Source organism: Crocodylus siamensis, chromosome 9 (genome assembly GCF_052110815.1).
Source record: "Crocodylus siamensis isolate JL-2025a chromosome 9, ASM5211081v1, whole genome shotgun sequence".
Classification (NCBI taxonomy): domain Eukaryota; kingdom Metazoa; phylum Chordata; order Crocodylia; family Crocodylidae; genus Crocodylus; species Crocodylus siamensis.
The window spans coordinates 61,096,992-61,112,242 of record NC_143403.1 but is presented as its reverse complement, the minus strand read 5'-3'; the positions used below and the strand labels follow the sequence as shown (position 1 = coordinate 61,112,242).

At 42.1% G+C, this 15,251-nt stretch overlaps 1 long non-coding RNA gene across 1 annotated transcript in view; it reads left to right on the top strand.

The window, feature by feature from the left end:
- LOC149857747 (uncharacterized) overlaps window positions 1–15,251 on the top strand; it is a 19,655-nt gene extending 4,404 nt beyond the window's left edge. The window contains exons 2-3 of the long non-coding RNA XR_016444260.1: window positions 696–825; window positions 13,424–15,251. This is a non-coding gene — a long non-coding RNA (uncharacterized LOC149857747). The remainder of the gene's footprint in view (window positions 1–695; window positions 826–13,423) is intronic.

Here is a 15,251-nt window from a genome sequence, read left to right as displayed (position 1 = left end):
TGCCCTCAGCGCGGGGGCCCTGCCTGGGGGCGGAGGTGGCTGCTGCCTGACCGGGTGGGGCTGGGCCCCTGCTCCTCTCCCGGCTCCAGCTTTTCTAGGGGAAGAAGTTCTGGTTCAGAGGCAGTGCCCTCACCCCCATGCTCCATCACAGTGGATACCCGGTTCCGCCCAAAACGTACCCCATCCCTGTTGAACCGGGGCTTCCCCCACGCCTGGTGGCAGCGAGTCCCACCCGGGCATGACTTGGCACCAACAAGAACTGCTTTGTGTTCGTTTTAAGCTTCCTCCCAGCTCGTTTCATCGGATGACCCCCCACTTATCTTGTGCAAGACAGTAAATCATGAAGGCTTAGGGGCTTTCTCTTCACTGCTGAGTACTTTACAAAACCATGGCGTACCCCCTCCTTTTTAAGCTAAGTGGACTTAGCCTCTTCAGTCTCATCGAAGACTGCACCACCACAGCTGCCCCTGGATGTTAAACGGGATTTTTAAAATTATTTTTGAAGCTCAGGCTGGGTAGGGAGAGCTATAGCCGAGACCCTAAGCAGAAGCAGAATAACTCCCCAGGAGAAGCGGGTCCTAAATGCTGACAGATTGCATGCCACCAATTTAAAATGGTACAATCTTAAGTACCACTAGCACATTTTTGTCATATAAAGTAATTATGATTAATCTGTTATTTTGTACCACTGACAGGTTGTCCGCACACTACTGGTGGTGCCCATACCACAGATTGGGAACTGCTGCCCTAGAGCATACGAAGTGCCATACTGAGCCAAAACAACAGTCCATCTAGCCCACTATCCCATCCACAACAGTGGCAAAGGTAGATAATAGAGGAAGACTGTTGAATTGGATACATCTACAGTGATCTATCCCTTACCTATTTTCCTCCATAGGTTCCATCATTATTAGCGATTCTAGAGGGAACATCTCCAACTCTTCGATGCAACAACTTTGAATACATCTATCATTTATGAATGTCAGTCCCTTTTTGAACCTGGCTGTACTACCTGCCTCTACCACCTCTTTGTGGCAAGGTTAACTACACTGTCACAGGAAGTGGTAGAGGTAACATTAACTACTCCTTCCACAAGTTAACTACACATTGCTTAAAAAAGAACTTTTTCTTGCTAGTTTTAAACCTGTGTCCTTCTAATTTCCGGAGGTGGCCCCTAGATCTAGTATTCTGGGACTTTGTTTCCCATTGTTGCACGGATCCTCTTGTATTGATGCTAAGCTGCATATACCAGTCTGTAGGATCCCCAGAGACCTGCAGCTTCTAGTACACATTTCGTTCATCCATTATGTGTACCTTTACAAATTGACTTAATCTGCGTGCATAGCCAACATCCATTAATGCATGTTTAGTGTGTTGCTTTTTTTTACCCTCCTCCACTACTTCTGCTCATTTCATCTGTGGCTTTTTATCACATATTAGTAAATTAGATTATAAACTCTTTAGGGCAGGAGCCTTTCAGACCTGTATTTGTCAGTCATCTGACAATTGAGCCTGAACTTGACTGTGGCTTTTAGGCAATATTACATAAAAAAAAGTCATCTCACACATTTGTTTTATGCAAATAATAATTAGATGGTAAATGAACACTGTTATGCTCCTTTCTTTATCATCATTTTTAAATTGGGTACTGCATGTTTCTTTTGTTTGTATTCGTTATAATCACCTTACATTAACTTTATCTTGAGACACTAAAAGCAGAGCTGCCATTTTTTTGATTTGTCATCACATCATAGCGATCTTACATCAGTTCCAGGATTAAACTTAATGTGATAACTGCATTCGAAGGTAATCACCCTGATGCAATCTGATGATATGATGGCAGCCCCATAAACAATTTCACAACCTGTGAGCATCTCTCAGGTAACTCTCAGGATAGGTGTAAGGGTCCTAAAGATACTAAATTATGAATACTAAATTATAACCTTCAGTTAATCCTTCCTGTATTAGATTTTAAATTCCTGAATTTCTCTCTCTGGAGTGATATCTGGCATAGGGGGTGGGTAATTGGAGGAAGTTACTTATACCAAAATGTGAATGGGGGCTGAGATTTGGCAAAAGGTTTGCTTTTAAGGGTGACATGCAGGGAAGCAGGAGTGGGTGGGGTGGCATTTTCTATTTTTGGGGTGTCATTTAGGAAATTTACTGTTCTCATTTAGCGTAAACTGCTCTGAGCCTTTCTGGATAGAATAGGATATAAATTAACAACAAAAGCAATAATATAATGGTGTAGCAGTTATGTGGACAAAAATGTCCTGCTGCTACATTAGTATTACAATGTAATGCAATTACATGATGCAACATCTTGATATCATGTCAAAACATCACCACATTGCAATGAATACATTCACATAATGGCATTTTATATAATGCACCAAAATTATTTCATGTTACTATGTATTTACCAAAGTATTGTTGTCAGGATGAAATCAAGACATCAGTGGAAATAGCCAAATGAAGGCTTTCAGGGAAAGGTATGATTTGATTTCTTTTCAGAGCCCAAGATTAAGATCTGATGTTGCAACCCAGTGTGCACTGAATCGTGACTCAGATACAACAGCTTCCCACCAAAACTTGGACATGCCCTGAAAACTTTTCTTCTTCTCTCTTCTTTTTTGTGCTAAATGCTGACTTGGCTGTTTACAAGTTTTTTGGGTTTTTTTAGTAACAAAAAAAAGAAACAACAAACAATTTTTTTTGAGAACTCACTTGACTCCCTGTGTAATTGTTATTGTGGAGTTCCCTGGTAGATGTGACACCCTGTTATTGATATCCTTTTGAAGAGCAAAACAAACCTGAAAAAGGCAAAAGTTTCATTGCACAGAACTCTCTTCTATACCTGGCTCTTGGGTGCATTTGATGCGACAGTGCAGTTACTGACATTTGGTATAGTTTCAGGCTGTCTTTAAAACCAAAGCCAAATTTCCAAAGCTGTTTATTCAGCACACTATTTTTTTGCATACAAATGTGTTATCTTAGTATGGTTCTGATTCATAAGGGGTAAGTATTATAAAAACTGGTTTTGATTTCTGAGAGTCATATTTTGACTTTCAGGCTTTCAAACACACACAGTTGCATTCTTTTGCACTACAAAACTTTGCACTACAACATTGTATAAGAATTAGGCTGTGCATAATACATTTTAAGCTTAATAACCTTTTGAAAGAAATGAGTTCCTCATTATAGAGAGATCTGAATTAAATATACTTGCAGACCAAGTGCCTTACCTAAAGTCATACATCAAGTCTGTCAGAACCAGGAAAAGTACTAAGGATTTCTGAGCCCAAACCTGTTCTCTAAATACCAGATTAATCATACCCTTTTCAAAACAAATGATCAAACCTACTCAAGAAAGGAGGGAACATGAAACAGGATTCTTTATTACATTTCGCTTTAAAATGTGGCTAGTTCATTCTGTAGTCGCTTTTTCCATCTTATTTTCCAAGTCTATGTTATTGAATTTCTTGAGCTTTCAGCCTGACTAGATTAATGAAGGAAAACTAACAGTCTTCTATATTCAGATACAAAAGGCAAAACATCCATCATGTCTTGGTGTGGAGCTAAATGTTACACAGTCATAAACAAGTATTCAATACTTGCTGAGTTTACAAAACAAAGCAGGCCATGTACCATAATACAAGGAAGACAATCTTTACAATATAGCCTTCATAGTACACTCAAAATGGCACAGGAGGAATAAATTAATTTACTTTCAACAATGCTTGCTCTCACTCTCTGCATTAGATGCATACATCCTAAAGAGGAATTAAAGGTTCCTTTCTCCTTCCTACCTGCCTTGGCTATAAAAGGCAGTAACTACTATCAAAATACAAGGATGTTTGGCAGCAGCAACCTGACTTGGTTCATAAAGGCAAACCCACAAATCAATGTACATCTGTCCATGTGGGGAGTGAGAAGCCTAACACAACTTCTCTCTTGTCACTGATCCATTGGGTTTATTTGAGTATTGTTATAAACTAAAATATTGGGAGGGGGAAAAAACCCCCCAGAACATGAATTATCAAAATCCAGCACTGAGGAAATAAACCATTGGAAGCTAAACCACGATTACGCTTTTCGCCTCAGATACAAACCTCGGGTGACTTAACAAATCAAACTAGCACTAAAAAGCTAAAATACAAGATCTGTTCATATTCATCTTATTTTCATGCAGAGAGGACCATCTCCTGTTGTGACTTCTGTAATTATTCACAGAAGCCATCACATTTCCTAAGCAATTCCAACAGGAGAGAGAAAATATGTAGGACTGAGGCTAAGACCGGCCATTTACCTGCAAGAAGACTACTTGCTGCAACTCTGCAAGGCAACATTAACATAAATAAAATATCAGACATAGTATTTATCTCGACTCATCTTCAAGAGATCTGATCCACTCATACTTACTGCCTTGAATCTAAAACAGGTCAGAAATAACTGAATCTGATGATTCTGTGATAATAACCTAATTGAAGTGTGAATACACCTTTCATTCAGCTGATAGTGAAAAAGGATCTGCTTAAATATTACCATCATCACTGCTGTAACTGGCAGCCTCAGAAGAGAGGTCTAGAATTAAGCGGGCTGTGCAAAGTGAACAACTGTTCTTACCTCTTCAGGGTATCTGCTTAGATCCTACTACTTAACAGAGTGTCCGCATCATTGGTTCAGAATTGAGGGCCCTCATGATAAACCACTCTACCTCAACAGTGAAGCTAAAGGAAGGGCAAGCAGAGCACCAGACCCAAGTAATGGGTTGTTTTCTTATTTTTTTGGGGGTGTTTTTTGGAAAGGGCGGGGAGCTGGGGCACAAAACAACAGTTGTGGCTTCCCTGCGAACTGCAGCTGCTCAGGGCACAACACTGTCCATCCCATCTACTCCTCTGCTCTATAGCTTGGGGATTAATTTGTTACCTTTCAGGAAAAGAAAAATTTTAAGAAGTTCATCTCTGACATGACAAAAACATCCCCTTAAAAAATAAAGCCTTCATCACTACAGCCTTGATCCTCCCAACTTCTCAGCTCAGGCACAAGGGATTCCACCTGAACACAGCAGTTGACAGGATTAGGGCCAAAGGATATAACAAGAATTCTAATAAGCTGTTAGCAATTAAAGCCTAATACCACAGGCTCCTCATATGCAAGATAAGTGAATAGAAACAATTGCTCTTCCTCCCTCAGTAAATCCCTAGAAGCCTAGCCTGCAAAGAAAACAATAAATACAAGTTACAAGCTCTCTAAAGAGTTAGCAAGACTGCATTTAATCAAGTATGAGAATTAGGTGGAGCCAGTGCCTTTATCAGCTCTACAGCGATGTGTTGTCAGAATGCAACAGCATCATATCAGCCGAATGACAATGAAACCTGCCTCAGCAGCTGATTTTGCTCAGTCAAGACCACATTATTTTCCCCTGTGTAAAAGTCTTGTCCTACTAGATGATAATCCACTTCCTGAAGTAACCAGGTCCAATCAAGCAATACATCTGACTTCTTAACTTTTCAGTCATGTAAAATACTGACTTGAAGCTAACCACAGCTATAAAATAGGCTTAGCATATAGTATGCATAAGAGGCAAACATTTTACAGCAGTTTTTCTGCCAGGTTAAAAAAAAAAAAAAGCCTCAGCAAGATCACCTTTTGTATATACGTTTAGTTCCATTAAAGTCCACAGAGTTGCACCTGGAAAGGAACTGCCTTGTGTGCGGGAGCAGATGAGCTGACAGGCCCCAAGACTCGGGGCAGGAGCACCCACAGTAACAGCCTGCCTGCTGCCCCGGAGGGCGGGGCACTCACTCACCTGTTCCAGGTGTGAGACAGACGCGGGTGGTATAAAGGAGACACCGAAACCAAGGACTGGCGCAGAACTGAAAGAGCCGCAATGGGAGATGGTTGCAGGCAGGAGTCCGGAGCGGCGGATGCACGCTGGCACGCATCGTGCCGGAACATTTTGGGGGCAAGGGTAAGGTCCCAAGAGACTGTACAATCTGGGGCTGTGGCCCCAGAAGTTAAAAGGCGATATAGTAGGGCTGGGAGTGCCTGGCAGTGGTGGGGACTGCGCAGCAGGAAGCTCCTAGGAAGAGGGGCAGTTGGACCGGGCAGCACTGTTTTTGCAGTGAGGAACCGGGTAGTCCTGGAAGGTGGGCAGAAACCCCCTTCTATAGGAAGGGAAAGGGGACTGCAGAGTGAGAGAGGTGGACCCTGCTAAAGCAAACTCAGGAGCCTGATGTCTGCAGCTCCAGTGGGGAACAGTGTTTGTGTTCTATTTTGGATATTTTTTTTGGTTGAGGTTTGCATCCCGCAAAGGGGAGATTTGGAGGGTTGAAGCGGCTCGCAAGTGGCGGACACAAATGGAGGCCCGGGTGAGGGTGTAGGGGTGGAGGAGCCCTCAACAGCGATGGACTCTATGCAGTTCAAAGTCTCATTTTTGGACGTACATGCATCGGACAATACACTAGACCGGAGAATCATCAAAGTTGTGGCAGGCAGGTTGGATGCGTGCGACTCTTAAGTGAGTACTTCACATTGCCAGGGAACCCGGGGGACTCTTGCAGCCAGGGAGACGGTCAGACTCGTCCACACCCTGCCCCAAAAGTCTCCAACCCTCCCAACCCCCTGCCAAAGAACAAAAACCCAAACAAGCAAGCAAACAAGCAAACAAACAAACATCCCCCTTCACATTCCTACCCTTAAACTGTGTTACTGAAACAAGTGCTGGAAGAGTCATGTTGTATATAAATTGTATCTGGTGATATTACTGAAACAATGGGTTTTTTAAAAATTAAGATTTTGACTGTTCACATTGTTTGAAGTGTATGGTGTTTGCATCCTATTCAGTTTGGAGACCAGGAGAGAGAGAAGGCCAGTTCCATACTTGTTTCTATTCAGATTCTCATGCACTGGCCCAAAAGTGCAATCTCTGAACTGAAAAAAAAGCAGGGAACCATTACCTCCAGAACCAGTATCAGGACATGCTGTAGGGGGCATGTCAGGGATAGGTGTGGGAGAGGTTGGAGAACCCTGTATTCAAGGCATCTTGGTATTTACCTTGGTAAAATAAGGATAGGGTATCTGTGACTTCTCAATCATAGAAGATGACGCTTAGATGCAATTAACAAATAATCCACAAACTACAAAATATACTTTGCTTTTTGGAAAAGTCACTAAGAGTACAAGTAACTGCTGTACATTTGGCTAATGTATACTAGGTTGTATTTTTATAGGAAAGTGGTTAACCATTGCTTTAAGGGCGCAAAATTCCTTGACACCAACAAGAACCCTTCCATTGACTTGAGTGTGCTTTTGAGATTTTTATCTGGAGCCTGATCAAGATAATTTTCACCAGGGAGCTTCATGGACATAATACTCAGATTGCGTATGCGGTTTCATGTTGGACCTTATCTTAACACAGTACATAAATCGACAATGCTAGCTTTCAAGGAGCAGAGAACAGGAAGGATTATGATGCTGGTCAACCTGAAAACCAATTCGGTCCTACAGTGCTAAATTGGAAAATTTAAATTCCTATCCTTATTCTATGTAGCAGTCTTGCTTTTCAGACAGGCAGATCTCAGATCTATATAGACAGCATGCATAAATCTTGAGTAAGAGAGGGAGGACTTATGAGAGCCTAAATGCTCTGAAGTGAATCCTGTCCAACCTTTCTGCCAAAAGATTTGGAGGAAGTAGGGGACCTTAGGCAAGAATATATTTATTGTAGGCTTGTCTTTCAGTGCAGGCATTAGGGACAAACTGTATATGCAGTCAGAAGTGCCAACCACAGCTTTGGAGGCACCTGCTGAAGTGAACTGTACTTAATATTTTAGTTTGAACTGGAAAATGTAAAAATAGAACCAGTTATCCAAGATAAAATCCTAGCCTCATTATCTAGGCCAAGACTTCATCCTCTGGGTTCTCATTTGTTTAAGGAGACCTTTACCAGAGAAATATACATCCCCAATAGTGAAACAAAGAGCATAAGCATCATGCATGGAGAAATGGACACCATATCAGTATGTTGTGAGCAAGAAGGCCTCAGAAATCAAGAGCATTTTGGAAGAAGCAGTAGAAGGCAAACTTGCTTTTGGGTCCTGAGATACTGGTTTGTGATTTAAGGCCCAAAATCCAAGCGAGAAAATAACAACTTAAAACATGTAGCTGCTCTCTCCATTTGACCTCCACACATAACCATGTCTGCCAGCATGAAAAGTCCATACCCCCATGGAAGAATGTCAAGGGGACTCCAGGGGCATGTTTAGATCAGTCCTCTAATGTCAGAGTTGCATGGCTGTTACAAAAGAGATATTAAAGCAGAGTTATCCTTTGGCTCTGGGTACAAGAAAATCACTAATGCTACACTTGGCACCCAGTCAGATTTGAATTTTAGGACTACGTATGCCAGGGGCAATTATTTCAGGTGGAGGACCACTTACTGAGTTTTGGCAAGCCATCGGAGAGGGCCGCATCACAGGCAGCCAGAGGCAGATAAAATATTATTTTTCTAAATTTTTTAGGCGTCCCACAGGCTGGACAGAATGGCTTGGCGGGCTGCATCTGTCCCATGGGCCGCATTTTTCCCACCCCTGACTTATGCTGTGTGTCCATGCTGCTCAGAAACTCTGAAGCCCTAGCAGATGATCATCTAACTTCTACAGTTTTATTGGGGAACATCTACCTATAACATGATTAAATACATTGCTTCAAAATATTTCAGTTAATTGAATGAAAAAAGAACAAAATCAAGCAAACAAAATCTACACATCTTTCTTTATAAAGAAAGAATAACTGAATGACTGGGTAGTTCAAAGGACAATTAAAACTAGGGTTGGCAAGCCTGTCAATTGACCAGTCAAGTATGGTCAACTGAGCGGTCAATTGACTGCATTTTGTTTTTTTACTGGTCAAAGATTATAATTATTTTATAAAACAAACAAACCCCCAAAACCTAAATTTGTTGTGGGGGGGTTTTTTGTTTTTTGTTTTTGACAGAAATATGTTTTTCTAAATTGTTTTTGACATTTCTTAATGGAAAATTTGTGCCTTTTCTTTCTATTATTTGGACCTATTGGTAATCTTTGACCGATATTTGACTGGTCAAATATCCAACCCTAATTAAAACAGCTGTATTCAGGTGCAGTGTGCCTCAAATGAATATTCAGAAATTTCTAGGAGGGGGAACATCAGGGTAGAAGAATGTTCTGGCAGCGAGAGCACTGGTATGTAGGGCTGTGCGAAATGGCTATGTGTCATTTCGGTTTTGGATTTGGCCATTTTGGAGGACAGTGATTCGTTTTGGTGTTCGCTGTTCCGTTTCGATTTGGCCAAATCCATTTCGGAGAGTTTTGATGCTGTTTTGGAGATTTGGATCAGCCAGGAGAGGCAGGCGCAGCCGGGTGGCTGCAGGTTCTCCTGCGGCTCCTCTGGCTGTGCCTGCCTCTGCCCTGGCAGGGGAGCTGCAAGAGAAGCCCCCATGGCTGTCCTGCCCAGCCCCCAGCACTTTAGAAGGAGGGGTGTGGGGCTGTGTTGGACTATTTCGGAGGGGGGAGGCTCTGAAACATCCGAGACATTTCCAAAACATTTTGGGTGGTTTCATTTAGTTTCAGAGATGTATTGGAACCTTCGGTTTTGTGTTGGATGCTGAAATACCTCCAAAACGAAACATCTGCTGAAATTTCGCACAACTCTACTGGTATGCAATTTGGAAGATCTGAATTCCTGGCTCTGGTACATACTTCTCATGTGACTACCTTAAGTCAGTCGCATGTAAAGAAAAAATACCCCAGTGAATTTACAGAAAACAGACCTTTGTCTAAGTTGATAGTTAAGAGAATGTGAGTTCGATAAATGTAATAGTATTAATAAAGCTTCTCTAAAGCAGTTGGCAAGGTATAATACTTTGACTAAGAAATTAGAATCCTATAAATTTCAGCATGGGACAAATACAACTAGCCAGCTGATAGGTCTCAGAACATAATCATAAACTGAGAATTACCACCAAGGAGGTACATTTCTAGTGGGCTCCAGAAGAGATTAGCCCAATTCTACTTAGTACTCTTACCACTGACCTGCAAGAGCATCATATTGTTACTGATAAAATAATCATTTGTGTATTACCCTCCCAGTCTCTCCATCTCGACACACACACACACACACACACACACACACACAGAAAGGCTGGGAGAGTAGTAAACAAATCACGGATACAGAAGTCTGACAAAATTGGCAAGCTGGGGGCAATGAAACAAGATACATTTCAGTATGGCCAAAATGCAAGGTCATGCATCTAAGAATGGAGGTCTGATGGGACGAAATTAAGCAATTCCAAGACTAAGCCAGAGTCCTGGAGGTGTCCTGGTGACTAACCAGTTGAACATGAGCTCCCAGTGTCAAGCTGTATCCAAAGACTAATGCAAACCCTATGTCAAGTAAGAGACAAAGTCATAAGACCCATGTATTTACAGGTGGTGCAACAGTTACTGGTATTCTCTGTCTACATTTCAAAAAGGATGCCGATATATTACAGAGGATTCAAAGAAGAGCCATGAGAATGACTGGATGACTGAAAAACAAAGTGAGAGCTTAAAAGTAGCTCAATCTATTTTGCTCATCAAAGAGAAGATTAAGAGATGACTTGATCAGTCCATAAGCATATATGCAGACAGCTGGGATAGAAGACTGACAAGAAAAACCAAAATCAATAGCTGACAGTTTAAAGTAGACAACAATCAGATTCAAAATAGCACAGCAATTTTATAAGCGATTAGCTATTAGAGCAACTCGCCACAGGTTGTGGAAGATTCTCCATCACTAGAATCTTTACAATAAAGGTGTAGATATTTTTCTAAAACATAAGTTGTAGCTTAGCCACAGCTACTGGATCTGCAGTAGCATTTATCCAGGGAAGTCCTATGCCCCATGCTACGCAGAAAGTTGGTCTGAATTTTCATAGAGTTCCTTTGATGGCTGTGTAAACAGTCAGAACCCCCAACAGCTATTGCTTTGTATTTGCGTCCTACTGGTGCTCCTAACAAAATTTTCCTCAGCTGTTCAGATCGCCAATCTTTAAAGCTGCCAATTCTTAAATCAGCATAGAATCTGGGCTAGAAATAAATCACCTCCAAGCAGTAGTCCCTGCAAATTCAGGCTGAACCTATGGTGGTGCTGTTGTATAGCAGCTGAGGCTACCCTTGCTTGTACTTGATTTATAGAAAAATAGACTTCTAGTGCTAGAATCCTGTACCTCTTCTAGACACTAAGTTCACTTGTGGGAATAAGAGAGAATTTAAACTATTTCCACATGGGAAAGAATACCAGTCTTAATAATACTTTGCTTTATACAGGTCCTTTCATCTGAAAAGATGAAAGCACTTTTCAAAAGGTGGATTAATATTATCTCCATTTTTACAGATGGATAAAATTCAAGCACAAGGGACAACCAACTTCCTAGCTGGTCTCTGGGCTGTTTCATTTTCTAACATCACTGACCTCGAGTGTAAAAGGCAGACCTAATAATTAAAAATAAGTTCCTTCTCACTGGTGAAAGCTGTAATCTTCCTTCCATTAACTACACACTGTTATGTTATCCAAGTTCAAGGATAGATTTACATTATAAACTTTCGTGAGCATCCACATGTCAGTCAGGGTGTGGCAAGATGTGATGTGACTGACAGTCATGCTGGCTAAAGCCCTAGGATAGATGCAGTTCTACAAGAAAAACTCCAAAATAGCCAGTACAGCAGAATTGGAATAAGTTATACCAGCCAAAATTGGTTTGTGGGGGGGTGCAGAGGGGCACAGGATTACTACTGGAGTGCTTTGCTACCTTACTGTACTGGTACAGATGATGGATGCTCACAGTCTTGAAAAAGATTCTCTCTATCACTACTAGGGTTGAGCACTTTTTGTCCCACTGAAATGCTTGATTCATGTTGCAGCAGGGGCATATCCAGAGGGGGTGCAATGATGTGGTCATGCCCCACTCGGGCTGTGCGCTGTACACGGTGAGCTCTCGGAGCTCTCCAGCACACCAGTGGAGCTCCTGCTGGAGTCTCTGCTTTCATGCAGCTCCAGAGCCTGCTGCTGTTCTCTCATCCCTCCTCCACAAATTCAGCAGCAGGGGAAAGGAGGAGAGAGTACAAGTGGTGGCAACATCAGCGCCTGCAGGAAAGTAGGGGCTGAGTACTGGTTCTGGGCCACTCCTCCCTCTCCCCTAAATTCAGCAGCAGGGGAGAGGACAGGAGGGGAAGAGCAAACGGGGAAGAGCAAACAGCAACAGGCTCTGGAGCTGCTTGAGAGCAGGGACTTTCAAGCAGCCAGGGTGTGGATACCAGTGAGCTTATCACTGGTATCCACAATCACAGTAAGGAACTATAGTTAAAACCCCTCATCACCATCGTCCTGGATCCACCCGTGCATGGTAGGTATCCATTATGTATTTTTCCAACTCAAGTATTATGGGCCAAGTCTTGGTACACTTAAATGCTTGTAGATGCCAAGCTCTCAGAAGCACACAGATATTCCTGGTCAGGCCTAAACTAGACTTATACAGAGACTAAGATTACTTCCCTTTCTAGTGGATATTGCTTTTCTTTCTCTTCTGTTACTACAAAGGGCAGGAAGAAAATCCACTTGGTCAAGGCCTGTATATCTTCATGATGTCCTAAGCACTGTTCTGTGTAGCAAAGGGTCAGTTTAGTTGCAACTTCAGATTTGTAAGTGTGACGGGGTCTACTTCTGAGGATAGCAGGGATGAGGGAGACTTTCATGACAAGTGCAGAACTCAATTCAAAGAAACAAGATTTTGTCCAATGGTCAGGATGGAGTCTGTTGAGGCAGAAAAAATAATTAGAGGAGGTAGGTTGCAATCTCTTACCATAGCAACTAGAAAGCTAATACTACAATGGTACTTGGATATTAAGAAGCTATTTACACTTAATGGAAACTTTTGGGAAAAAAAAAATAACTTTGTAGAAACAAAATGTCAGCACTCTTTGCTTAAACAAGGTACATGAGCCCCACATGCAGTCACAACCATCCAATCTCCATGTTTAATCTCCCGTTTGTCCTTGCCAATGCAGAATTTGTATGAACTAAAACTCCTAGAGATTGTGTAGAATGTGGCCTTTGAGACCCAGCTTCCATATGCATTTGACCCCATTTTTGGGCCATATCTAATCCCTTTTGAAGTTAATAGGATTTTTTGCTATCTGTATAAGAATTGGAATCAGATTTCTTTGCTACTAAACTTTTTTTTTTTTGCATGGTAACATTAAACTGTCATAAGAATTAACTTGCTCCCAATTGCTTGCTCCATCTCTGAAATTTTCCTCCTCAGGATCCTGAAAATTACGTTTAAAGCAATTAAGTTTAGTATTGTAAGTGCAAAAATCAAATTCATTTTCTTTTTCCACAGAGGGGAAGAGAGAATGGATACAGAGGGCCTGCACTGGAATTGGTGTGGCTCCACTGCAAACAGCAGAAGGGTGTTGACAGAAATCAAGGGTCCTGCATCACTCTGTGTATAACTTCAATAGCTATGTATTTTTCAAGAACACCAGTCTCAAGTGTTGCTCCAGTATTACTACTGCTACAGGAAGTTGCCTGCAAGATCTCCCATAAAACGTAGCAAAAGGAAGCACAGCAACGACAAAACTCATAACTGCATGCTACAAAACCTAATGAAAGTAGTTGAGACACCACAGTTTAATGCCTAGATCAGAGCAGAATGGCAGCCTCATTAGGTATCTGAAGTATGAAGACAGAAAGGGGAATAGGACAATAAATTGTAGAGAAAACAGGATGATAATTGTCAAGTCCCTCCCTTGTCCCCTCCTTAAAATATAATCCTTACATCTGGCATTACTGTACCTACAGAACCTGGGTTCACAAAAGTAAAAGCAGAAGGATGTGCTTTAAAAAGGATACTGGGAAATTCAATTATAGAATTGTAGAAAGTTAGGGTTGGAAGGGACCTCATCTAGTTCAAACCCCTGCTTGAAGCAGAACCTACCCCAACTAGATCCCAGCCAAGGCCGTCTAGCTGGGTTTTAAAAACCTCCAAGGATGGAGTTTCCACCACTTCTCTGGGTAACCTGTTCCAGTGTTTTACTACCTTCCTAGTGAGAAAATTCTTCCTAGTAGCTAACCTAAACTTCCCTTGCTACAACTTGAGACCATTGCTCCTTGTTCTGTCATCTGCCACCACTGAGAACAGTCCAGCTCCATCCTCTTTTGAACCCCCCTACAGGTAGCTGAAGGCTGCTATTAAGTCCCCTCAGTCTCCTCTCCTCTAGACTAAATAAGCCCAGTTCCCTCAGCCTGTCCTCATAAATCACATCCCCCAGCCCCACTACTTTTTTGTCACTCTCCACTGGACTCTCTCCAATTTGTCCACGTCTTTCTGTAGTGGGGGGAGATGGGGGGCAAACCTGAACATACTACTCCAGATGTGGCCTCACCAGGGCTGAATAGAGGGGAATAATCACTTCCTTTGACCTACTGGCAACACACCTACCAATGCAGTCCACTGTAACCCCCAGGTCCTTTGTTGCAGAGCTGCTGCCCAGCCCGTCAGCCCCCAGCCTGTTCTGGTGCATGGGATTGCTCCATCCTAAGTGTAGGACTTTGCAGTTGTCCTTGTCAAACTCATGAAATTCCTTTTGGGTCAATCCTCCAATTTGTGTAGGTCACTCTGAATCCTAACCCTACTTCTCCCCCGAGCTTGGTGTCATCTGACACTTGCTGAGGGTGCACTCCGTGCCATCTTCCAGGTTGCTGATGAAGACAGTGAACAAAACCACCCCCCAGACTGACCCCTGGAGCACTCCATTTGATAATCATCTGCCAACTAGACATCGAGCCATTGATTACTACTCTCTGAGCCCAATGCTACAGTCAGTTTTCTATCTACCTTACTGTCCATTCATCCAGTCCATGCTTCTAGAATTCCCATCTTGACTAAACGGTGCTACAGAACCATTTTTAGAGGAGCCAAAAATTTTTTATATCAATGGGGGAAAGAAGCAGGGAAAAAGGCTTAGAACATAGTTTTATCGTTTCTCCCATGTCTGAGGTATTGACTGGTGCTAGAAAGTCATCTGAAGAAGACAGAAATAAAGGGTTCCAAAAGGAAGAGGCTGTGTTTCTGAAGGTGCTCTCTAATAAAATCTAAAACAATAGAATAACTTTTCAAATCATTCCCAGAAGCATGTCAGGTATTCTGAGATAGCAGTGGTCTGCAT